The 26,584-nt window shown below is 41.6% G+C and overlaps 1 protein-coding gene across 23 annotated transcripts in view; it reads left to right on the top strand.

Annotated features, from left to right (window-relative positions):
- EXOC2 (exocyst complex component 2) overlaps window positions 1-26,584 on the top strand; it is a 366,065-nt gene that overhangs the window by 222,414 nt on the left and 117,067 nt on the right. For 2 of the 23 annotated variants that reach the window (XM_046924352.1, NM_001006376.3), the window contains exon 1: window positions 14,118-14,192. The exons of 20 other annotated variants lie outside the window; for them this stretch is intronic. The gene's annotated coding sequence lies outside the window, so the exon portion shown is untranslated. Of the gene's footprint in view, window positions 1-14,117; window positions 15,247-26,584 lie in introns of those variants that run through there. One more of the 23 variants, XM_046924351.1, reaches the window with a different exon arrangement.

Here is a 26,584-nt window from a genome sequence, read left to right as displayed (position 1 = left end):
TGTACTTCTTTGAAACTCGAGGGCAGCTTTAGTTTCTATTTCATTTTTCCATTGTCAACCCCAGCAGGCTTTTCATATGAGAGGTGGCGGGCTCCCTCTGGTGGTTTTTGAAAACCCTAAAAATAGTAGAGGAAAAGCTTGTATGCAGACACACGTAACATCAAATCAAAACAGCAGCAGTCTTGTGCATAAGAGACTGTTGAACAGTTGCAAGGTTGCACATCTGATTCCTTCACTGTCACCATGCTTATTTTTCAGTTCAGCTAATTTTTTATCTTTTTTTTTTTTCTTAGTGTTGTATCTTGAGAGATGATAAATATACACATATATTACAGAGCGGTGAGGAATGTAATTCTGCTGAGGGGCTGTGCTTTCATCAACAGTTTCATCAGCAAGGCCTGCATGTGTCCAGTTCTTCACCTCCTTCTACTAGTTCTTCTTCCCCCTTCAGATTTGAATTGGCATCTGTAGCTGTTTACTGTAGAAATATACCACTTTTTTTCTTGGTAGCTACGGTGAAAATTAATGATAATATGAAAGGAGAGTCAGTTTTCACTCGTACATAGCATTTATACCTGGAGGCTGAAGGAGATACAGAAAAAGAAAATGCTGATGCCAACAATGCATTTCTCTCTCCCTTGGCTCAAACACATGGACATGCCTGTTGCTCTTGAAAAGAGACTCGCAAAGGAATGTTCTGCATTAATTCATTACTAATTACAAACATACAGAACATGCAAGGTGCAAATTGCTCTCATCGTGTTCTGCTTCTGAGGAAATTGGTGCTGGCCTGCAGGTGGTCTGGCACATGGCTGCAATTGCAGTTCAGGCTTGTGCATGGGGCCAAAGCCCAAAAGGCTGCAGCCTGTGGTGGACAGGTGCTGGCTGTGCATCTACTCTGCGGCTGCTGCTGAAGCAGACAGGTGGTGATGGGAGTCCAGAAATGCCTCTGGAAAGCCCGGAGGGGCAGCCCTCTCACCATTCACTGTGATCACACCCTGGGGCTTTTTCCCATACCCTTCCCATACATGCCAATGGAGAGGAAATGAGGAAACAATATTTGATCTGTGGGAGCCAAGAGTTACCGTGGTTAAATTTCCTATAGATGCTCTTACCTTCTAAAGCAGAGAAGCTTTATTTCCATTGTATTTGATAGAAGCAATAACTGTAGAGAGAGAAAGGAGGGGAGGAGACTTAAACTTGAGGAAGAATTTTACCTGGGCAAAGCTATTCAAATCACCTTAGAATCACTGTATTTTTGTGTCTGGCTAATTTCATCCTTCTGTGCCATTTGATTAAGGTTCAGGAAGCATCAGTTGCATTAAAATATTACATCCACCTTTTTCTTTAAGCATATATTATTGGATAATTCGATCACTAGCCATATGGAATTGCCATTTAATTTAGTATTACAGTCAAACTTAGAGGTAGGAGGAGGCACCACACCCGGCTGTGTCATGTAATAAGGGAGAAAAATGGCAATACTCTCATTTTCTTCCATTGAGTGAGGATTCTAACCCTAGTGACCAAAGTAAGAGTCTTGTTGCTCAAGTCTATGTGGCACAGTTATATTTCAGAAATCTGTGAGTAGTTTCCATTAGGTGGGCCGCTGCTTCTGGGGTTAAGTATACAGGTGTTATTTACAGACTGCAATTGGGAAACATGTGCCTTTTTATTTCAACAATAACTTTTACTCCAGCTAAAGAATTCGTTCAGTACTGAGAGTCTTTTCTGACTGCCAGCAAAGGGCTCAGTCCTATGAGATGCTGAACATTCTGGCTGCCATCCAGCAAGGCACTTAGGTATGTCCTTAATCTTAAACACAGGTCTAATCCCCAAGACTCCACTGAATAGAAGCCAAAGCACTCACTATTTTGCAGATGAGACCCCCAAACCTCCTCTTCGTTGGTCTTCTGCAGGGTTTCCATAGTTTTGTTATAGTAATATGGTAAGAATTAAGCCAGTGGCATTTAAGGCATTGCTTTAAAAATATTGCACAAAGATAATACATACTGTATCGTACAGTAGATCAGCTTTCAAACCGGGAAAATGAAGTTTTCTGCAAGCTTCAGCTCCTTTGTTTTTTCATACAATAGGGAACACTCTTGTAGCATCTTACGTGGTTTTGATTAGAGTATTTGTGATTCTTTAAATATTTATTCTTCAGCAGTTAAGAAACTTGGTGAAGGGGAACTTTATAAACATTTATCATGGATCAAGTGTTCACGTGGAAAGGAAATGAGGCTCTCTGTTCCTACAGGGAAGAAGTACCTTTTCATAAAAGCCGTGGCCTCAATTCAGAAGAGCATCTTGATCCTGGACAATGATCGAGAACATACCCAGCTGTACCCACATGTCCAAGTTCTTTTGTTCAGAGTCCTCTAAGCTGGAGAACGCTGCCCTGAGTTGGTGCCTGTTCCACTCAGCTGCCCATGGATCACTTCAGCAATATCAGATGTGCCATTCAGAGTTCACAGCAGGCAGCTCACCAGAGGACAGATGAGTAAACTCTCCCTCCACCATCTGAAGAGTTTGTTTGCTTTGCAGTGATTGGCAGTGGTGTCATGTGAAATACCACTGGGCAAATTCCATTTGATTAAATAATTATCGCCTACGACCAAAAAATGTACCATGATGTGTGAAAACAAATTAAAGCCCCCCATATTCCCTCCACTTCCTTCCTTGCTCTGTTAATTGCTCTTTCACAGGCAAGTGACACAATTATTGACTTTAAGCTAGAGAAGTTCAAAAGCAGGTAAGGTACTCAGAACTTCAAATATTCGGTGAGGACGAAAATGTTTCCAAAGCTTATTTAAAACAGCTTCCCCTAGAAGGGGTGTAAAATGCATCCCTGTCAGCTGACGCATTCTGGGCTGCCAGGGCACGCTGCTGGCTCAGATTCATCTTGCTGTCAGGAAGAGCCCTCAGATCCCTTTCCACGAGGATGCTCTGCAGCTTCTTGCCCCCCCAGTCAAGAAAGGTTGGCTGGATACTTTAGCTAGACAGGGCTTTCTCTCCTGATCAGTTCCTCCCCCTTTTCATTTTCTTCTACTTTTATTTTGGGCACATGCTTTCAGAATTAAGGTTTAGTGCAGTTTCTTCTGCCACCTACAGTAGCTCTTCCTCTGACTTGCCCAAAGGGATGTGTTTTCTGCTCTCCGACTTCTTAGCTGAAAAACTGAAAAGTTTCTGAGGTGCTTTGTCCAACTTTTGACTCGGTCCTTGGGTATCTTCAAAATACCTCTTTGTCTGTAAAGGCTGTGCTAAAAGAACACGTCTTATTCCTATTCCTGTGCATGTCTGTTTGATTGGGCAACATTTCTGAATTCAGGGCAGATCTACTCTGAAAGTGGCCTATCTCGACCCTGGCCAGTATCTGTTGATGGCATCACTCTAGACAAACCTGACCTGTTGAAACATATTTTTTCTCATACCAGCTTCCCAAACTTGTGAGGCTGTTGCTGTTTCAGGTGGCTTAAAAATATGTGCACAGTTTGTACTTTGAATGTTTAATAAGCTTAAAACATGAGATATATAATGCAGCTTGAACTTTCTAGTGTTATTTCATCACCAAAAAAGCAAAGTCTCGAGGCTCCGCAATTGCCTTTGTCAGAATGTAAATTCCAGCATGTAATACCCAGGCTGTATGTTTCAGGAAATCAGTATTAACCTATTAGCATGCCGTTTTCCTTGGAGAAGAGCCATCTTCACACTGAGCCTGTATTCCTGCCTCAAACCTTCCTGTCGCTGTTCCGTATCCACGACCCAGCCTTAGGCTGCCTTTGACAGTTCCCGAGCCATTTCCTGCATACTGCACTAGCACTAATTGAAAATTTGGGTGGCCTTGCTTATTTATTTTCATGGAATGTAGTGGGTTATATTTTCATGGCACTTTCTCAGCAGTGCAATGTTTCAATTTCAAAATCACTGCAATATGAGGAAAAGTACCCCCCAAAATTAAAAAAATAACAATAAAAACCAGCATACCTTTGATTAATTTTTACAGTAGTTCTTTTGTAAAAATATATAATGGAAAAAGCATTCAGTGTTGCTTTTGTCTCTCAAGATCAGAGGTAAGAGCGGCAGCTTAAATACACGTACAAGACGATCACACGCAGACACAATGAGTCATGAAAGTTTAAATGCACAGATGCTGTGGAAATGAAAAGATAATATAACGTGTGTTCTTTGCAAGTCTTGCAGAGTTCAATCCCTGCACAACGTGCGTGGAGGCGGGGGGAGGAGAAGCCCCTCTGCTCTCTCTAGGCAAATTCCTGCTCTGCTGGCATCTAAGGTTGGCCCTAGCCCTGGGTCTCCCCACATTACTGCAGGAACGCAGTCTTACAGCAGTCGGGGTCGCTGCATCATCCTTGCCTTTGTGCTCATAGGTGCACACGCTTGGGTACATATGCTTGCCTTAGGTTTCAAGATCATTCAAATCTTTTTCCGAATCCCTCCTCAAAATTGCAGACCTACATCTTTTTTTCTTCTTCTCTCTTATTGCTTCATTATTTTGCTTTATTACTTTTTTTTTTTTTTTAATAATGGAGAGAGGTTAAAAAAACTAAAGACCGGTGCAAGCACGTCAACATTAACAAACAGTATCATGTTTGGTTTTATTCCTTCAATATCCTAGCTGGAACTATTGACATTTTGCCCAAGGAGGTTGTGGATGCCCCATCCCTGGAGGCATTCAAGGCCAGGCTGGATGTGGTTCTGGTTCAACCAGGTTCTGGTTCAGCCTGGTCTAGTGGTTGGCAACCCTGCACATAGCAGGGGGGTTGAAACTCAATGATCATTGTGGTCCTTTTCAACCTAGGCCATTCTATGATTCTATGATTCTATGAATGCAGGCGTACAGAAACGTGTCATGATAAATTTGCCATTAGGATACTGATTTGTATCCTAGAAATTATTTGGAAGAAGAACGAACTGAAGATAGACTTAGTTCTTACCTGGAGGCACATAGATTTAAGATTGCCAGATTATTTGAATTTAAAGATATTTTTAGAATGGAGACGAGAATGGAGGCCAAAAAGGAAACAAAACTTAAAACAAAGGAAATGCCTATTCCTCTTTCTAAGTTTTGGGATACCACACTGGAGATTCGTCTGCCACTGAAATTTGGAGAATTTTTAGTCAAGCGATCACCAAACATTTTCTTGTAATTGAGTAAAATACCAAAATAAGTGGACCTCTCCAGCTCATTCCAGCATTATTTCCAAATTTCCTCCCTGCACATTTCCCAGAGAAAAGGTTGATATTGGTAGTTAAAAAAAAAAATGCCCCAAGCTATGGGTAGAGCAGTAATCTATCCAAACGTGTTTGGCATGTGCAAATGTGCCTTGCTACTAACTCTTTCTATTTATAGCTGGCTAATTTTGCCTTGCATATGTGAGCAGTGATCAAAAAAGGGGTTTCAATAGAATACGAACGCTCCCCCCATCCCTCTCCTTGCTGAGGATTTCTGCCCCTTGTTGAAGATGCAGCTATCCTATCACTTTGGCATTAGCAGAATGAAGGCATTGCATGGGATGGCCGGGAACACATGGCAGGCACAACAGTCACTTTTAAAAGTCTATTTGCTGTCCACAAAGTAAATGTATGTTGTATAATCACCACAGCATCACTTGAGTTCAAAGATTTAGAAGATCGAGGCTTGTTTCTTTAGAAGTAGTGGAGGTAGCTTTAGGGGATGCTGGGGATGGTGGTTATGCGCTGGAGAGAGCTGGCAGGTTTCCTGCAAGCACTCTTACAGTCCTGAAAAGTAACTGGCTACTGACTATCACATTCACGATCACCGTTGTACTAACCCTTCTTTCTATTCTTGGTTTTTCTTTCTAACCATCTTATTATTTTTTTTTTCCTACAAGTGTCCCTTTAAAAAAAAAAGTCAAGGTTTCTGTTTAATTCTGACTGACGCTGGCTTTAACTGCAGCTGATAGCTTTGAGAAACTGCTCTAATGGAAATGTTTCTAGCCACTGTTTTCATGTGCCATCCTTTTCTGTTGCTAGAAACACTTGCAAAAATAAATATATTTTTTCTTGTAAATTTGTCTAATACAGCTGTTCGCTTCATAACTGAATCATGACATGGTTCCTATGTGAGAAAATGCAAAGATATCCACATAAAAGGCTAGGCAGTAGACAGTAAGAGCTTGGTATGAGCTACAATTAATAGTTGCACAGAGGCACTAAGGCATCTTTTGAACTTGCCTAGTGCATACTGGCTATGTAAGGAAGGATGACTGTAGTACCAGGAATAGCATCATTTCTGGTAGATGCTTATTTAGATAGTTCCTCAAGGCTTCCAGTGAAGGAGATTCAGCCTATTTCCTAAACAACCCATCCAAGTATAACATTGTTCCTACTGTTAGGGTTCTTCCTAATGTCTGACTTGAGTGTTCTTTGCTACACGGTCTGCTACTTACTGTCCTATCCCTCCCACATACAGAAAAGCAACTCTTATCCACTGCAATGGAACTTTTATCAAGCTTTCAGAAGCAGGTAAATATTGCCCAAACGTTGGATTTGGATGTGAAAAGCACAATCATAATAACAAACAGAAGATAAAAATATTTGCTGTAACAACATTCAAACGTTGAATATTACATATGCTTTGAAACTCATACATAGGTTCTGAAAGTGTGTGTGGTTGGCACCTGGACCTTTTGAAAAAACAGCCTTGAAATCTGTAATCTAGTAGTTTCCCAAGTATCACTAGTCCCACTGTGAATAAAGTAAGTCAGGGTCTGAACAGTGGGCAAAAATGGGCATAGAGGGTTAAATAAGGCTCAGCCCAACAGATCACTGAAGTGCATGCTTAGTTTAAGTATTAGAGTTCAGTTCCTTTGGTAAAGTGAATAATAAACCTGAACGTGTTTTCAAGTTAATGGGAATGCGTAAGTGCTCTCCTGGATCACAGCCAGAGTCCTCAGCACATTTCAGGGCTAAATACAGATTTAACAATATAAATTTAAGCCGCTATGTTTTTAAACACTAACCGGTATTCTTTTCAGAAATTTCTGTGGAATTCGATGTAGATCTGAAGGCAAAGCTAAACACCTCTCTCATGTACATTTACTTCTGGTAGTCTTCTGAATCTAAGAATAAGTGGCAATAAGAAACATTAAAAGCTAGAACTGTGGTTCATTAAAATCAAATATTGCCATGTATTTAAATGGTTTTCTGATTAAGCTATCTGATCCGGTACCTTTCTTCACACATTTAGGGCACAGACCAAAACCCACATTTTAAAGCTAATTGTTTGTTTGTCCCTAAAAGAAACTTCATGATTGTATCTAATTGATGTTAAAATGAAACCTATTATTTCTTTTTCCCTCCCTTTTTCACTATGGAACAATGAGAGGTCAGGAGGGTGGGGGGAAGAAAAGAGAAAAGAAGAGAGATAAGGAAGCTTAGGAAGAAGAAAATTACAGCCAAGAAGGGGTTTTGAAATAGATGGAATGTTTGTTTATGTCATCAAATACATACAAAAAAAGCCCATATCATTTCCTTTACAGTAAGTGTGATTTTGCCAAGTGCGTGTGTACGTGATATGCCTATTGTGTGATCAGCCCTTGCTTATTTATTGTTCTGTATCAGTTGTCCAAAAATAGTCCCCATTATTGGGGGGGACAAAATGGATCTGGCTCCAAAGTGCTTGCAGAATAAAGCCATGTGCCTGCAAGACATTGCACATGCTCATGAAACTGCGAAGCAATAGGCACTCTGGCTAGCACACAGTAGTAATGGCAAAACCCAAGCTGATCTTAGGCTGCTCAACATATCCTGTCTCCAGAGATGTGTCACTGGAGCTTGTGAATGGGGCGAGTGTGGGAAACAAGCATTTCTCACTGGGTTTCATCAAAATCAACTCGGCTATTAAATATGAAGCCTCTGCTACTCCTGCTGACTTTCACTAGGGCACATCAGGACGTGCTGACTGCTACCAGAACCTGTAGGGGAAACTAGGGTGGGCAGGCAGCAGGACAAGAGAGCAATCTCTGCCTTCATTCAACATGATCTCAGAAGCCACCAAAAAATATCTAATCAACAGCTTTTCCCTGCTTGTTCCTGCAAGCAAGGAAGTGATGGCTGTTGCACCACGGTTCACTCCTGTGGAAAAGAGGAACAGAATTTATCCTGCGTTTCCAGGGGAAAAAAAAAATGCAAAATGGTCTTTGAATTATGTATTTTAACTTTGAAATAGAGACGTGGCATAATTTTAAACTGTTTAAGGTTTCAGTTTTCTTTTCTCGCATCTACCATTTTAAAATACGCACAGAGTAAATGAGGGTCAGTTCCAAAACTATTAAAACTGATGCAATGTAGTCGTGACACCCCTGACAGAGCTGTAGTATACAGCGTTTGGTATTTTTAGCTGCAGAGAGTAGATTAATAATTTGTTTCATTGGTGCTGTTTAGAGAAACAATGCCTCTGGGTCAGTAGTGCACAGATTCCTTGGACAAGCCTTGAAAGGCAAGAATTAGAGTGGTGTTAGCCAAGAAAGTAAAACAGTGAGAGAATTTTGTGTACTGCTGGAAATTGTTGAAAGTGCAGAAGACTATATTTTTTGTTTGATGTGGAAAAACTGAGTGTACGTGTTCTGGAAGAAAACTCAAAATATCATGTGCGTTAATTTATATGTTGTTTCTCTTAAAGCATACCAGAAATCATCTGGGGGCAAACACTGATCAGTACGTTGTTTTGTTCTCTCTCGCCTTTCAGCTAAGATGAATATATTTCACATCATAATGAGAGTTTTTGGCTTAAGCTCCTAGATAATGGTCAAAAGGCCGCCAAGGTCAGAGGACTTATTTCCGTATCTATTTATTGAAAAAAAAGAAATCAAAGCGTAAGATTTAGATAGATCACTTCCTAGATGTTGGTTTCACAACATATATCTGGGCGATTTTCAGTTTAGGAGGAAGCAGAAAGCAGCTGGACTTGGGTGCAAAGCACAGCACAGGAAGTCTGCTTGGACTTTGAAATATCTGTATGAATTTTTTGCAAAATCAGCGAGAGCTGCTAGAAGCCAACATCTGCAGGAATGTTCCATCAATGGATCAAGGAAATAAAGGGAAGTGGAAGCTGTGAGGTGAAGAAAGTTTGTGCTAGGATTATGATTTGTTACAGTGGGCAAGGGAGGGTTGGGACTGCTGCTGGTTCAGATCTACGATCTCTGGTTCACAAGCCATTTCTCATAGGCACAAAAGCAGCCCTCTTGATTTCAATCAGTTGAAGTTAAGTACACATAGAAAAAAAAAGGAGGTGGCAATTTACAGATCAGGTAGCTTCACTTTGTGAAAATGATCAAGCAAAACCTCTGTAAGTGATCAAGGAAAATGAGTAGCAACCAACATGAATTTGTCAAGAACAAATTCTGTTAAGCCAATCTGATCTCCTTTTACAGTAAGGTCATAGGTATTACACAAAGGATAGAAGTAGTAAAACTTCACATATCTTCGTTTTAGAAATGGGTTTTTTTGTTTGTTTGTTTGTTTGTTTTTTGGTTCTTTTTTTGGCAATGTTCCTCAAGAATAAGCAAAGGCAATATGGTCCAGATTGAAAATCCCATAGGATTAGAAGAATGACCGGTGAAGTGATAGCAAAATGGCCCAATATCAAAATACAAAAATACACTGAGAGGTTCCTTAAGGGTCTGTCCCGAATCTGACGCTGCTCACTGCTTATTATTTATCTGACAACATACAGAATGTGAATACAGAGAGGACAGGAAGAAGACAACAGCTAGAGGTGTGTTAGAGAACAGAATTGGAATTCAGAGTGATTTTGACAGACTGGAGAGTTTTTTAAGGAAAAAAAAAATACAACACAAAAGATAGTATTCAAAAGGTGCAAGTGCAGAAAATCAGACATGGAGTCATCAGTTCCCTGGATACAGGAAGGGGAAAAGTAAACAGGATTACAGTTCCATAGAAAAAATGTAGAGTGAATCACAGGCTAAACATGAGTCAACACTGTTATGCTGCTGTAAAAAGGCAAATGCCATATGAGGGTGTAGGAAAAGGAAGAGAGACTGCAAAATAGTCAAAGCAATTATTTTGCTCTGATGAGCCATAGTGTGACTACAATTGGAGTTTAACTTTCTTAAAATGTTTTTCGCCTGAAAGATGACTGGCGTGGGGCATTGCACTCAATGGCATTGAGTGCCAGAAAACAAGAATGCCAGCATTCTAACAGCACTGTTTTGCTTAATGAGTAAAACAATACAGAGGAGATAGAGCCTTAAAACGTGTAAAAGGCTGCCCAGTGAAGACAAAACTCTTGCTAACAGGATAAAAATGCAGCAAGGAACAGTGAGGAGTACACACCGAAAAAAATGGCCTTCAATGACATGAGTATTGAAACACCGGGAAATGCTGCCTGAGGAGTTGGTAAGAGCATCATACTGAGAAGTCTTTGAGAACAAGATTGAAAAAACAGTTATGTTGTAAGAGGGGAGTAGATGTTCCTGTCTTGGGTCACATAATAGGACTGTGTTGCAGTAGGTGCCTTGCGGGGGCACGGGATGTACAGGACAGGCCTCTCCCTAAGCAAAGAGAGACAGTGCTATCGTGCTGACCTTGATGCAGGACTGAAAAGGTGTTTTCTTATAGTCAGTTTCAGCCTTATGCTTCTTAGCTTTTTTCTCTTCTTTAGATTTCCCTGGTTATAACATTCACCTCACAAACTCATATAGAAGCAGGGAGAGGCCCAGTTTTGACGTCCACATGCCAAAACAGAAGGGTGACAGCTACAGACTTGAAAGGATTCAGAAATGAGAAAAATCCTGGAAAGGTGATTATACAGAGTGGAATTAAAAAGTTTAATCCATACAATTCATCAAGAGCAGGCGAAGGAGTAAACCTGCTGTGTTTTACAAACATCTTCAAAAGAAAATAATTCTGTTAACAAGAAGCAGTCTTGCAGTGGACAGATGCCACAGCTAGATGAATTTACCTTTTCAAACAAAATGTGTATTTCTATCATTAGGGTAGCGTGGTGACCACTGAGAAATCTTCATAGGTGCAGTGATGCATTCACAATCTCTCCAACTCAGTGAAATAAAATGAAGAAGTCTTTCTAAGAAACAATTGCACGAAGAGCTTGGTGTGGGAATGGCTGGAGGAAATCCTACAGCTTTCCATATTCAGGTTAGACAAGATTATCATAATAATCTCTCTTGGCTTTCATATCTGTTTACCCAACTTTGTAGAGAGATGTACTGTTTACAGATCACTGTCAAATCTGCACAAATGGATTAGAAAAAGGCATGAATGAGCAATTACTTTCGTGACCTCTCTGAGGAACGATACTTACTATTTACCAGGTCATTATATTACAACTTGTCGTTTATTTCCTCAGTTTTAACAGCACAGATTAATCTCTCTAATGGTATCTGGAGTTCCATGGAGTAATATATTTATATTAGCAGCATTATATATGACAGCAGATATATATTATTTACTATGGTATATACATATTACAAGCTATATATTTGATTGTGTATCTGACAGCACTAGTTTTCCTCCTTTTGTTCTAGAAGGATGTGTGGGGCAGTGTTTCTTTTCTCCATTGGGTTATATCTGTAGTCAGTCATTGTCAGCTTTGTTCTGGAGTCACTGAAGGGGTAGGTGATAGTTACCACATGGTCATTGTACATCAGCTGGGAAAACCACCCACATTAGATTCAACAAACTCCTGCACACAGGAAGCTCTTCTCTGACAATATTATCCAGAGCCCCTGCAGATCATAAGAGTCCTGGGTGCCACTCTTGGCAACAGCAGGATTTGTGTATGCGTACGAAGCCACACGCAACCGCCCTCCAGTCTCCTGCTATTGCAGAGTTTAGCCTCATTAAGCTGTTCTGACAGGTTCCATAAGACCAAGATCGGCATAAAATCACAGCCAAGCAGCTGGTTCAAAACTTTAGATGGGGAGGTGATATTTTCAAAGCCACAAAGATCTTGCAGTCTTTTCTCACTTCAGCTGACCCTAGAGCTTGTCTCTTCTGAAGCTCAGGTTCCCCTTGCTATTGATTCACCCTTTTACAGTATTTGTGCTTACAACAGAAGTGAAGTTGCAGTCAACTCCCCAGCAAAAAATTCAGCCTGACTCTGTAGTTTGCCGCTCGAACTGAATCTAAACTCAGGGTTGTTTATTGCAAAATCTCCCAAGCAGACAGTTCCCACTGTGCAGCTCTTAAAGCCAACAGGATTTAGGGGCACGGACTCCACAGCAAGAGAGCACCTGGCAGGGCTGCACCCAGGTACGTGGAGGGCTGGATGGAGATTTCTGTATCAACCCAAACTCTGGAAGTAGTGGTTTTATTTGGCACAACTGGTGACAGGCTTTTAATGAGAAAATGCAAACAAGTTGTCAAGAAGGAAAAACACCATCTTCAAACGGGTGGCAAAGAGTCGCACTTTTTTTTTTTATTTAATGTGATGCCAACTTTACTTTTCTTGAAGGATGGATGAGCTGTCTTTCTGCACTGGGTGTCAACACAAAACTGCTCAGTCACCAGTAACAACTTTGGAGCTAATGAGAGAAAAGAGTGACACCAAAGCCTCTCACTGTTCCTCAGGCAGATGCCGTGTGATAATTTAACAAAGCCAGAGGAAAGAGTCAGTAAAGAGCTGCGTATTCATCCACTGAGATATTACAATCTATAATATAACTTGTGCTGCTCTCACCTCCAGAAGAAAAAAAAGAAGTGTGGGAAATGACATTTCTTTGCCATCGTGCTTTTTATAGCGCTTTCGTTCTTTGAGGTTTTATGAAAGATAATTTATTTTTCCAACTAATGTCCCACTTCAGGTCTGGTTTGGCAAAACTGAGCAACCGATTCTCCTTTCTGTTTTCTCCCTCGTTGCTTTTTATCTGCTTTGCATTATGATTTCATTTGCACTTGGCTTTCGCAACTGAACTCCAAACAATCCCAGCAGAAAGGGAAAAAGGATGTCTCCTGATCCTTTCCAAAAGGAAGAAGAGCCTCTGCTCAGAGGTGCCTCGTGTAGACAGATGGTTTGATAAGATACCTCCCCACATTTTCATTGGGAAACCAGGATGAATTTGCATGACCAGGCTCTGCCCGTGCTGCCTGCCCACCGCCAGCTCCTGCAGCAGCTGCGTCCTGTTTCTGTGCAGCTCTGCAGCGGCGCCGGAAAGCCACTGCCCAGGGGGTCGGGCTGCTGGGGAACAACCTGAAAAAAAAAAAAAAAACTGAGCCAAGAAATGGAATTTCACCGCTTTCCTTGCTCCATTTCAGAAGAAAAGTTGGTCTCTTTTTCATGAAGATGACATGAAAAACATTGCAATTGCCCCCACCCAACAGTGAGCCTGACGGGTGAGAATGCCCCAAGGTGTTGCTCAGCCTAATCCATGCAGCATCGTAGGCATTTTAGGGATTGAGCAGCGCTAACCCCAGGCATACTCAGGGCCAGCACACCGGGCTCTGCTCGAGCTCTGCCACGTGTTGTGGCCCGAGCCCATCTGAGGAGCTGCAGAGGAATGTCCTGCAAGGCCTGCGGCTGCAAGCGCCTGTGTCAAGCCCAGCTGCACCAGGTGTGTTTTATGTGACAAACGTAGCTGCGGTTTCCAAAAGAAGAACACTTGAAAAACACTAAACCCTCCACGCCACAGATGTGGGACTGCTGTGACGGCCATTTGCAGGCTCCACCACGCGGCCTGCAGCCTGCAGGTCACAAGCAATGCTCCCGGGAGAGAGGAGATGGTAAGAGCCTGTCTTCCTGCCTCACGGGCACAACGCCCTCCTCTTCTGCATACCACCACGCAGCCCCCCCGCCATCTTGTGCTGCAGATGCCTGAGGTGGGCTTCTGCCCGCACAAAGCACACGGGGAACACACGAGTTTGGAATTTATTATTATTTATTACGGCTGTCGTTGCTGCTGTCACTAATATTACTTCAGTAGAAGCGCTTCGTACTGCTCCATTTCCGCTCTTCCACGAGGGGCTGCTCCCAGCCCGAGGGAGGGCGGCTACTCCGCCTCCTGTCCCTTTATTGGGCGGGGCGCGGAGCTCGGCCGCCCCTCCTCGATCTCTCCGCGCTCCATCGATGTCTTCGGGCGGCGGCTGCCGGTGCCTGCGCCCGCCGGACGCGGAGGCGCTGCCGGGAGCGGCGCTGCCCCAGGTGCCGGATACGAGCGCGGCGGCGGCGGCCGGTGAGTGACAGCGAGCGGCCTCCCGCCCCTCTCTTCCTCCGTCGAGCTCTGCGGAGCCGGCTCCCAGCGGGGCAGCTCCGGTCCTCCCCCCTTGCGCTGGGGCGGAGACCGTCCCCATCCCGGGGGGAGACCGAGGCGCTCTCCCGGCAGAGCGTCGCGCTCCAAGCCCCGCCCCTGGCCCGGGAGGGGTTCGGGGCGGCTGTTCGCGGGCCGCGGGGCTCCGTGCCGCCGGGGTGGGGGGCAGGTAGCGCCGTGTGGGAGCGGCCCCGCCGGCGGCCGTGAGGTGGTTCCGCGTGCGCTGGGGGCTGTGCAGGAAGTAGGCCGGGAGAGGCACGGGCGGAGCGCCGGCGGATTAACTTAAATAACTTAAAACATAGCTTAACGAGGAACCGCAGCACGGTTTCTTACTGAAGGGAACAGCTGCCTGGGCGCGGGGATGGTTGCATTTCTGTCCCGTTCTTCTGGTTTTCAAAATAGCGCTTCTTCCTGATTATTGCCTTTTCCCCCTCTCTTATTTATTTCCTTGGCGTTCCCTACCTCCTGCATCTTGTTTACTGTGCGGTAGATTAACAGCTTCTAGCACAAACACTCCAACGCTTTGAATTGACGCCCAGCGAAGCAATAAGCCATGTTAGCTCTGTACATCAGGTCAAATCTGGGCTGTTAACGCCCATTCGTAGAATCATAGAATGACCTGGGTTGAAAAGGACCACAATGATCATCTAGTGTCAACCCCCCTGCCACGTGATTTAGTTTAAAATTGTAATCTCACTTCGATTTTCCGATTGTAAACATTTTTTTTCCCCCGACACCCGAGAGTTTCTGTGGGGTTTTTTTTGCTGCTCTTTTTTAATTGTAAACTGCAACTGAAACTTGTCACTTAGAAATCCAACCTGCTTTGCTTGCTTTGTTTTTGCTCCCCCGAAGAACAGCCTTGTCGTTCTTAGTTCCCTATCGCCGTCGTGTCTGTCACAGCTTGCACTGACCCAGCAAGGAGCAGCCAGAAGCATGCCCTGCTGCTGCTTTCTTTCCCATGGATCGCTTAGTTTACAGGGTTCGTGATTTATGCCCACCCTTGGACAACAGTGTTTTTACTTAACTGGGGGTTCTGTTGTTTTAAACAGGATGCAGTGATTTTCATTATACTGGTGTGATTTATTTCAGAGAAAACGTCATTAATTTTACTTCTGGTGGCATGTTGTTGTTGGGTTTTTTTTTCTGTATGGAAAGCTTAACTTTTCTTAGTGTTTATCAGAAGTGAAACGATTCAATTAAACGTATTCTACCAACCAAGCTTGCGCTTCCTAAATTTGCTTTTTCTTAACATAAAATTGCCTTGTGTTTTTCTGGCAGCAGTTCAATGGATTAGTTTCTTTTTTGCTCAGTAATTCCCTTAGTGGTGATGTATTTGCTTTATCAGAAATTGGTGCTGAGTAGCAGTCTAAGTTAATGGGCATTTTTAGATCTCAGCGGCAAACCCATCCAGTTCTAGTCATGAACTTAAGGGGAAAAAAAAACACAGAATAAACGTCTGTTGAATAAAATATTCAACACGGTGCCCTGATGTTGTCGTATTGAAAAGACGTTTTATCTTCGCTACTGAAAATAACGCTCACCAAATGTTTTTGGACCTGCAGTATTCAGATCGTAGTGTTTTGGGTTGTAGGATTCCTTGTGTTGAGAACAATCGAGGCAAAAAACAAATATTAAAGATGTTAATATGTGATTCACCAGCAGTTTCCCAAGGTCCCATGAAAAAGCATTCACTGATATAGTCTGGTCATGATGCTGCTCCTCTCAGTGAAGCTGCACTGAAGCACATTAAGTGGTAGACAAGAAACAGAGGCCACTGACCTCTTTTAGTGATGAAAGCTTGAGATATGTTATGTTAAACCCTACTTAATCAATTTCTGTCAATGTGACGTGGCTGGCTGTAAATCCAGTAAGTCTTGAGCATTGTACTTGAAACTAATCGTCGGTTGTGTGTTACTTTTGATTCTCTTGGAGTTTTCTGCTTTCCCTTTGAACCTATATAAGGGAGAGGAAAAGAGCGAGACCTGAATAGCATGGTCACAAAAGTGTGAATTTAGAAGTTAATATTGAAAATGCAGGTTCCGACAGCCAGTGAATGAAAGAATACATGAATTAAACAACGGTTTTCTTCTTCAGAACAAGGCGAGCCTGTGAAGCACAAGCGGATATTTATTGCCTGCGTGTATTTCAAATGGCTGTGCATAGGGCACACGAACATTGTGCACAGAAGAAATCAGTAGCATTCAGTTCAGAATGAGGGACTTGTACCATCTTTTGAGCATTATTTACGTGTTACGCCGAATCTATTTTCTGTGGGGGCTTTTCGGTATGAGTGTACTTATAAGCAAGCTGAAGGGTTGAGATCAGAAAATAGCTAAATGGATATCTTTAGCGGAAGTCAGACGCTGCTCTTCAGCTTAACCTTTTGTCTTAGACCACCTACCTTCTGTAAATCCGTACTGTGCGGTGTTGTCTTTCAGATTGCTTTCCCCAGGAGAGGGGAGCAGTGTTTGGTAATGGGAAAATTCTGTTTGCAAAGGTGCTTGTAGGATACGGGGTGAGTAGATAGGTGCCCGCATAGGGCGGTCACGTCAGGTTGGTGTTTCATCTTTTGCACACAACACAGACATCTGTGTTTACGGCTTGAAAAACATCAATTTAAAAATAAAGCTGATTAAATAATAAAAAAAATCTTTACCTTAACCCCCGAATTATTTTTAAGGTAATAGAATTCCGTCAGTGTTTCTGTCCAGAAGCGGTCGGACCGTTGATTGTTCTCCCAATGACCCAAATTGGAGGAGGAGGGGAGAGGAGGAGGGAGAACCTAATTTTTGTGATCTGATAAAACGAACCCGAGGCAGCTTTCTCAGAAGCTGAGTAATGAGACAAATGCCTGAAAATGAGGATTAATTGTGCCATTGTTCTGTTGCGTATTATGATTAGGGGAAGGTAAGCTAAACGTTTAATATTTTAAACAAAGCTAAATCAAATGCCTCCTCTCCTCCCCTTGTTTTGTACGTATGGGGGCATTTGCACTTTTTATGTGAATTTAGAACTATTTAGTGCTTTTTATTAAGAGGAAATTGATGTGTTGCCTTCTTTGACAACAGTTATTAATCAGTGCATACAGTGCACTCAGCGTTTTCAGTAGAAAGTACTAAGATTGCACTCAGGGATGGGTGTGAAAGCCTGTGTTTCCTTCCTTTGCTTGTTTGTTTGGATCTGAAGGAAAACAAAATTTCTGAGACACAAAGCCCTTTATAGGTTGTGGTGGCGTTGGGTTTTTTTTCTCTTGACCATAAGGGAACCACAGACCAAGTTTGCAGTTGAATATTCTAAAGCAAACCTTAGGTATGTTGCACAGAAGCCGGTGGACGTTCTGTCTGTGTAGCAGCGCCTGTGGATCAGATGATGATATAAATCCGTGATGTTTCAGTTAGCTGGGCTTACATTCTGTATTTTTCCTTTCACTTTGCCGCTGTGCTGAAAGTAGTATGTGCCCTGTATTCAGACGTTCCCATGACGCATCCCAAAGTCCTTCTCAGGTTTTGATTTTGCGAGCAAAATTATCCTTTTGAATGCCAAATTTCACGTCGGATGCTAAGTGAATTTTTAAGGCCGTCCTAAAATCTCAATTGAAAAAGCAACAGCTTCAAATTTTCTATTTTCAGGTTCTGTGAGTGTGACGACACTTCAGATCTCACTGTGTTTTTAACGTGTATGCCTTTGTTCTTTCTGGGAACCTGAACGTTAGACAAAAAGTTAAGAGATTACGTAGAAGGAGGATGCATTTTCCTCATGTTTTCTCGTGGTACATCAGTATAAAAGGCAGGGTCTCCCACAGGACGACTTCTCTGATCTGAAAAGATAATTCCGAACAGTAAATGTGAATTTTAGGTAGATAAGTGGAAATGAAGGTTGGGAGCATGTAAGGTGGAGGCGGGCTGAAATATGTAAGAAAAATAGCTGTGCACGCAGGCTCTCAGAGCTGTGCAAAGGTTTGCCTGTGTGAATAGAGAGAGATACTATAGGGTCTGTCTTGTGTACTTCCCTTAGCGGGGGACGGAATGCAATGCTTGGGTGAGAACATGAAGAGTAGAGGCATCTCAGTAACGCAAGTGCGTGCCTCACCTTCTAAATAGCTTTGAAACAAAAGGAACTGCCCCAAAAGCCACACGGCAAATGTTGGGTTTACTGCAGCAGTCCTACCTACGGGAACACACGTTAAAACTTCAGTCATATGAACTGTGTAATTACAGTGGTTATATAGTGTTTTTATAAAGAATATTGTGTATAGTTACAGGGCTTAGAAAAAAGCTGTGGTGTCTTGTTTCTTTTCTCTGTAAAAAAGAAAATAAATCCCATCCCATTGGGATTTATTTAGTTTATTTTGTTGAACTTCTGGATCTTTTTGAGTGCATTCGCATAACGTACTGGAAAGTTTTGTGATGCTTGCGGTATTGATTTCTAATTTCTACCCGTGAATAACATAAGATAGAGAGATGATGAAGGCGTTAAGATTCTTAACCGTTCTTCTGATAGCTAAAATAATGCGGAAAATTATGATAAACTTTAGAAACCTGGAAGAAAAAAAGGGATGAATGGTTTAAATCTAAGACAGGGAGGGTAATGACTTCTAAGTGAAGCAAACTCGATTTTGGAGGTAGAAGCAGATGTAGGAAGGCATGTGCTTTGAGAATTTAGACATGAACAGGAGATTTATGGCCATCTGTGATATGGTTTCATGTAAAGCTGAGTTGGCTTTTTTCTATATATGTTTATATGTATGTATGTGTGTGTGTTTAAAGCTTTTCTTCGCAACGTTGCTAGATTATGGTGGTGTGTCATGTAATAAATACAGAAGCTTTTAACAAGTAGATGACACGGTTTCTGGGGAGTTGTAATGCAATTTATAATGAAAAGGGCAGAAATTTGGGGGAGAAACATCTGTGCTCAGGCTTCCTTGAGTTACACTTTCTCATAAGCTACTGCTCTTTTCTAGCCAATTTAGCACAACCAGAACAGGCGTTCAGAAGATATAACTGTTTTGCCTTGAGGCTTGGTCACGAATAGGTGCCGTAACACAGAATGTAGTAGCAGAAGTGTTCGTTCATTCAAGAACTGGCATAAAATAGTATGTAGGCCTACTTAATGAGTTGGAAGAGTAGTTTATTTTCACTGTGAAGGTACAGAATTTTAAAGCTGAGTTGTCTGAAAAACATTATATTTCATAAGGTGATGTTTCTAGGATTTTTTTGTTGTTGTTAAGGTTTTCTCCTATGAAAATATCCCAATTCGAGTTTATAGGGCTAGAATTGATACTTGGATTATTGTAGTATTGCTGATTTTGTTTAATAGTGACACGTGGTGGTGGTTGTCATTTAAGTGAATGGATTTTGGAAGAAAGGTGGCAGTGTGGCTGTGGTTATGGGCAGTTGGACCATGTAAGTGGGTTAAATTAAATTTGTGAGTGAATTTGATGGAGTGGATACTTGCGGTGGTGGGGTGGAGGGAAAGGAAACCGTCTCTGTAACGAAAATAACGTTCACATGGTTCATTCTACTCCTCCTCTTTCAGCAGGTGATAAAATTGACCATAAAATGGTTTTCTGAACTAAAAGAAATCAAAGAATCCCTTTCAAGCCTGCTGCAGTAGAAGTCTCTATTCATCTATACTGTTAGAACTACCTTATAGGATCATAGAATCCATAGAGTTGGAAGGGACCTCTAAAGGTCATCTAGTACGACTCCCCTGCAGTGAATGGGGAATCTTCTTTTTAACCTATTTTTAGAATGAAATATTCTTCTTTGCAACGGATCACAACTCACTGTAATACGTATGCTTGTTAATTTCATTCAGGATGTTTACGGTGTAAGATCCTAATGAGCAAAGCTTCATTTCGGGATGGAGTGTTTATAGAAAAATTCAGCGTCTTGACATGGCAATCTCATTCATATAGTTAAGTGTTCTTTGTGGGGAGTCTCTCCCCTCTCCAAATAAATAACCTACGGCAATTCCTGAGTTAGCAGTGTATCAGGATATAGGTATGCTGTGCTTCGTAACTGATACGATGCTGTTGCTGAGAATGTGCAATGAAATGGATTTATACAGACCTAGATTTCTTTTTGACACGTGATAGATAGAAGGTTAATTGATGCTAAATGGATGCTTTGTTGGCCCTTCAACAGCTACTAAACTAGTGCGGGAGGAATGCAAATCATTACTACAAAAGGCCAAGACCAGTATGTTTTCTTAGTGAGTTTATAGGTCTTTTTTTATCCCTCCCTTCTTTCCCTCCTTCCCGACCGCACAAAACCTAGCCAGCTGTAATGATAGGAGGGGAGAGCGGGCAGCTTCTCTAAACACACACACACACACACACACACACTCACTCACTCACTCGCACTCCTGCCCCCTCTTTTTCCTCTCCATACCTCAGCAGAGTGACAGCTTCTAGATGTTGCGTGCGAGTGAGTTCAGCTGGTGCTGTGTGGTCTGGGTGTGTGGTCTCCAGCTCAACAGAGAGCCTGCTAACAGGGTGGATGAGAGAGAGCAACACTGTTTACTTTAATTTATTTCGGATGCCGGAACTGTGCCCGGAGTTTCTCCTGAGCTTGATTCCACAGTTAGCAGTGTCAATCCCTCGCAGCTGCAGCTCGCTCTGAAATATGCCCTGAGCTCTTTTACCCAGCGCTCTCCCAGCATCTGCCTCGGGTCCAGCCTTTAATTCCTCGCCACTTGACAATGTTAATGGTGTTGCTGAGTGCTGTGATTATTTTGCTTTCAGTGTGTCAAGATACATCGCCGCAAAGGTGTACCTCGCTGGGTTAAGTAAAGCGGGACCTCGGAGATGTTGATGAAATAGGCAGGTAGAGCCGTTGTGAAGGCAGAGTGGTTGTGCTCATTCCTTTGCCTATCCCCAAACTGCACTTTCTAGCATGGACTTTGTGACTGGCTGCAAGATTCGGTAGCCCTTTGAAAATAAGAAGGTATCATATTATATGTCTTTTAATACTCTCAATCTTCATAGTTTGCCCTCCCATCACAAAACGCGCTCATCTTCCCAAATCAAAATTGATTTTGGCACATGGTGTTGTCCCGTAGGTTAACATGTTTGTCAGTGTTAATATTGGCTTGAATCAACATGCCGGATATGACGGTCCAAGACAAATGAGGCTTTGTTGTTTTCTGTGTGACGATGAAATTGCCCCTTTTTTTTCCCCGATTGTTCATCTTTTCATTATTAGTAGCTTAGTGGTGTTTTGAAGAGGTTTTATTTTCCCCTCAAAATGTAAGATTTGTGAGCATTTCTTGTTTAAATTGACAAGTCTTCTTTTATTGTTTAAATAAACATGTGTAGATTCTTAATATCACTTGGAATTTCAGCATTGTTTAGCTTATTCACTTCCCAGTCTTTCCTGGCAAGCTTGCAGGAATGGACTTTGTATTATTAATGCAGTGTTGAAGGCTGTGGAAATTCTAGGGCACTGAAGATCTCCAGAGGGGTTAATAAATGTCAGTTATTTTCACAGTGCTGCTTTTTGGATGCTTTTAAATCTTAGTTTATGTAGATTGTCTGTCTGAATTTATACTGTTGGGAAGATAAAGCGCAGAAAAGGTTGCAATAATGTTTTTTTGTCATTTTGTGATGGTTTTGAATGCAAACATAGAAAACTTCTTGCTTTGTCGTCCTTCTTAGGGTCATTTGCCATGTTCCTTCACTGACGCTGTTGTACAGCGTTGTACTCAGGGGACCCTCTGGGTTTCCTAGTGAAAACAAATACCTGGATATATTTAGTAGAAGCACAGGTTTGTGTAGTTTAAGGTGCAAAGGCCATCACCTACGTTCTGGAATCCAAGCATTTACTGATTGGTTAAAATCATCCATTTCATAAATCTGTTCATTCGGAGAGCATTTAATGCTGCAAAGTTAGTGTGATAGGAGTACCTAACATACTGGATTGGGGTTTGTTTGTTTGGTAAGCAGACAACATCGGAGGTATACTGTGATTTGAGCAGGGAAGATGCTGTGCCCGTTCCTACTGTACCTGTGTCATAACGTTTAAATTGGTATTCAGTCACACGTATCATAAGTGACTGAGCACAAATAGGTACTTGATAGCTGAGGGCTTTAGTTATATGTGGATGTCATTTTTACCTTGCATATGATTTAGACTTTCTCAGAGCTATGACATAGACTTTTTCTTTCCTCCTTCCTTGACAACTTAGATTCCCTTTGGTAGATGACCGTGACATTTGCTTTGACCTCGGTTCTGTCTTCCTTCCAGAGCGTCTTTTAAGTTTAGTGTTTGTGACAAAGTGCTACTGAAAACTTTAGTTAACTGATTTTTCAGTCACTGGAACCAGCTCACTTTCTTTCTTTAGAAGCCAGGAACGCCTTTCTGGCACCTCTGAACTGCTAAATCTTTTGTTGGTGAAATTTATTAGGTGCGTCTTGTCACCACTTGTCTTCTGAAGTTCTCTGCCTTTGTCATGTTTGTAGTTTTAATTTGTGATTTGAACATACAGGCCAGTTTGGTATCCCTAAAGCCTGAACTTCTGTTTTTCACTTATGTGCATTTTGGTATTGCTTTGAGAACAGTAAGCAGTGCTCAGTGTTACAGAACAGTTACGGTGGGCATTGGTGGTGTCCTTTCTCTTTGCATTTCATCTCTGCTTTTCCCTGAGAGTTTAATGTGGAAACCTATGTAAGAATGCCTGTTTTAAACGAACTGGAGTTTTCAGAAAAGCGTCTAGACTTGTGTTTTTCCTTACGTTGGATGATATTTCATTTCTTCGCTGTTTGTTTTTAAAAGTGGCTTTTCTAAGGATAAAGAGTGACGATGTCCCATCCTTAGCAAGCCTGTAGCGTTCAGAGCAGTCTGGATTTTTATTTAGTTATTTATTTATTGAGCTAAACCTCTGTGAGAGGACAGTTTATTTGAGAAGCTCATGTAAAGATGAAGATGATGTTTATGAAAGGCATTTTTCAAGATGGTTTTGTAGTAGGTGGTCTTCGCAGAGGCTTTCTAACTCCTTGCGCTTCATAACAAGAATTATGACCGAATAATATGGGCAAGATCATAGGAGCAGTCAAACAGATGCCATCCATGTTAAACTTTTGAGGAGATACTGTGAGGAAATGAAGTTTTAAAAAGACGAGAGGGGAGTGAAGAGGGAAAAGAGACTTCTGTTAGTGTAAAACAAGAATGTTCATTGCAAAAAAAAAAAAGTAGTCTTGTTAACACTTCTTTGATAAACCCATCTCTTCAGAATATCTCAGAGAGAAAACAGATTGTGCACAGTCTCCCCTGCTCTGTATACGAACCAGTTTGAGTAAGTTTCTTTGAGTAAGAGAGCTGATGTATGTATGTTTTTCAATTTTATTTTATGTAGAATACATGTATTTTTTAAAAAATAAGATTTCTCTGTAGGGTGATTGTAGAATTGCAGCTATCATTCTTACATAGGTTAATGAAAATGAAAAAATGAAACTTCAGTTTCTTAATGAAACTAAAAATAATTATTATTTCAGCTTTGCCCTAAAGATTAATAAAATAAACTGAAGTAGAAAGTCTCTTTTGGGTCATAAGACTAGGCAGGCTGTGCTTCCCAGTAAACAATTGAGTCATACTGCGTATCGCCATGTGTGTCAAAAGGAGGGGAATATATTATAAATGAAGACTCTCAAGCGCTTGTTTGATCTCTGCTACATGGACAGATTCCGTACTGTTCCATCACTTACTCTTTGAAAGAAATGAAACCAATTGCTATTAAAAAAAAAAAAATCAAAATCAAATCAAATAATAGAGCATCTCAGTGCTGTAGTGCTCTTGTAATGTGTTGAGATTTACTGTGGTCTTCTCATCCAAGTGAGGTATTTCGAAACAATTCTGCAATAAGTATGGAAATAATTTAGAAGAAATGTTAGACTTCAGGAGGCTCAGCATTTTTATTGCATTTATTCAGCTTATCATGAGGAGAGATACAGTGCCAATTTCTGAAATCCAGAGAAATACATTGTAATATTACTTCTGGGTTTTGATATTGATACAAGCCAATTATCTGTATGCCTAGGTATTTTGAAAGAAACAGTAGCTGCAATGCAAGGGAACCACTATGTTGGCTGTGAGGGGGTGAGAATCAACCAAAAAATACCTGAATGGCTTTTAGTTTGCTCATTTTCCTTAAGAGTTTTCCCTCCATATTACCTCTGAGTTCTTGAACATGTTGGTTGTGTGTGGGTTTTTTTTGTTACGTCTGTGTTGCTGATTAATATCCTATATAGATCTTTACAAACTATTGCTGAAAAATAAGTTATTTTACATCATGGCACTGATATCTCAGTGCATGCTGCTTCCTACAGAAGGTGACAGAATGGGTAGCCCCCACTCTTTGTGTCTGCTGTGTGTCTTAGAGCTCTAATGAGGATATGTGAAGCAAGCTGCAAACTCTATGTAGATCAGATGTAGAGGAGACATGGAGTTTATTCTCCTGATTCTAGGTAAGGTTATGTACCTGATTGTTTTCCAGTGTTGACTTTGCACATGACTGCGGAGGAAACTTGATATAGTGAAAGGTCAGATCTTCTGTGCCTATGCGCTTTCTAATTGCATAGGAGTAAACGAAACTTCCCCTGTGTTTTCAATTTCTGATTGCTGCAGGTAGGACAGCTGCCTGTTGTTTTGTCCAGTGATGCCTTGGTAATGTAGCAGAGAAGGCTCTGAATCCAGTATGTGTGAAACAACAGCTTGATGTGCTGTGCAGCTCCAGGATTAGTAATCCTGACAGCTGATTGAGTTTATCCTTTTCAGCAAGGAAGTGGATCAACAGTACTTCAGGTGAGCTATATGAACGAAGGTAGGACGGGAGTAAGGAGGAGGAATTATCAAGGTGTGAGGATTCAGAAGGAGCGTTGGGGTATTAACCCTGCTTGTCCTCCCCTGCTGACATTGTGCACAAGGAGTCAGAGGGAAGATTGGCAGGATAAGGGCAGGAAATAGTTCAGCTGCAGGATTTGGACCTGGCTTCGGTTTTGAAGTGAGGCAGGGACTGACTGCCTCTGAAAAATAGAGAAAGAAACATAAGCAGGGCTTACAGGAGCAGGAGAGAGGGGACTGGCTGCCAGAGCATAACCTTTTCTTCTATATCTGGAGATTACTGACAGCTGATTCTTCATAGTCTGCCGATATTGTCCTCCTCTCCTTCAGTGTTGTTCCAGCAACGAGGTTGTAGACAATCTCCACTGAATTCTGTAGTCCCATGTTAGTGATATGAAATGTTCCAGCAGTTTACATAGCAGCTTATAAGAGGATCCACAAGACTAAATTGTTGAATTCCTTTCTCATCCGTTCATTACTTGCAGGAACCTGAGAAACTAATGTTAAACTAAAAACATAATGTCATTTTTAATCTTGGGACTGAAGATGTTCTGAAGTTTGCCAGTTAAAGCAAACCAAAAGCCTTGGTTCCAGAGGCATATTTTGTGCATTAAATGTGAGCTCTTAACAGATTATCCTTTATGTACTGGGCACAGCTCACAGACTGCAACTTGTTAAGTTTTTGCTTATTCCGCCGGAGTCTTCATCTCTTTTTAATTGCATACTCCTCATCAGCAGTCTCACAAATTTCTCTGAAGCCAATAGTTCTATCTAGAACCTGAATATTTCAGAGCAGTGTGTAGCATTTCTTACATTCAGTACACATTTTGGACTGATTTCAGGTGTGAGCATGGGCTCTGAAGTTGAGAAATTGAGAAGTTTTTATAGTAAAGTTTTATTATAAGTCATCTGCTATGCTTCTGTGGTGTAGATAGAGACAGGTTACTGTTCAGGGGGCAGTATTTGATTACTCTTAACCATGAGAGCTTCCTCCTTGTTCCTGCCTTTCCATTTCCATCTTCATTTTCAACGTGCATTCCAGCTTCAGAAAATAAAGAAAAAATCTTCCTTCCAGGAGCTACTTTGAATCTAGTGACAGATCTATAAGTAAGAATTATAAGCGTGGGGGTGTTGCTGGGAACTAAGCTGCTTCAGGTTGTGCTTATCTGCTTCTTGTAGATGCACGAAGGAAACTGCTAATAAACAATAGGAATTCCTGATCGGGTTCATAGTAGGCTGTGTGACACAGGTGCCATACTGGTGTTTCTGATTCAATTACTCTTTTGGAAACGCTTTTTTTTTTAATTATTATAATTTTATATACCTTAATGTTTATCTGTTGGGATATGATTTGTCTTATTGGTGTTTCCTGCTAGTGTAGTGTTGTAAGTAATGTTTTTCTTCTCTCAGTTTATCAAAATGTTTATGCTTAATACAAATCAATGTTGGGGTTTACTCTTCACGGGAGTGTTTGTGTCA

The sequence above is a fragment of the Gallus gallus genome, chromosome 2 (genome assembly GCF_016699485.2).
Source record: "Gallus gallus isolate bGalGal1 chromosome 2, bGalGal1.mat.broiler.GRCg7b, whole genome shotgun sequence".
In the NCBI taxonomy this organism is placed as follows: domain Eukaryota; kingdom Metazoa; phylum Chordata; class Aves; order Galliformes; family Phasianidae; genus Gallus; species Gallus gallus.
Note: the sequence above shows the minus strand (reverse complement) of the source record. Positions and strands in the feature narration are given on the sequence as shown.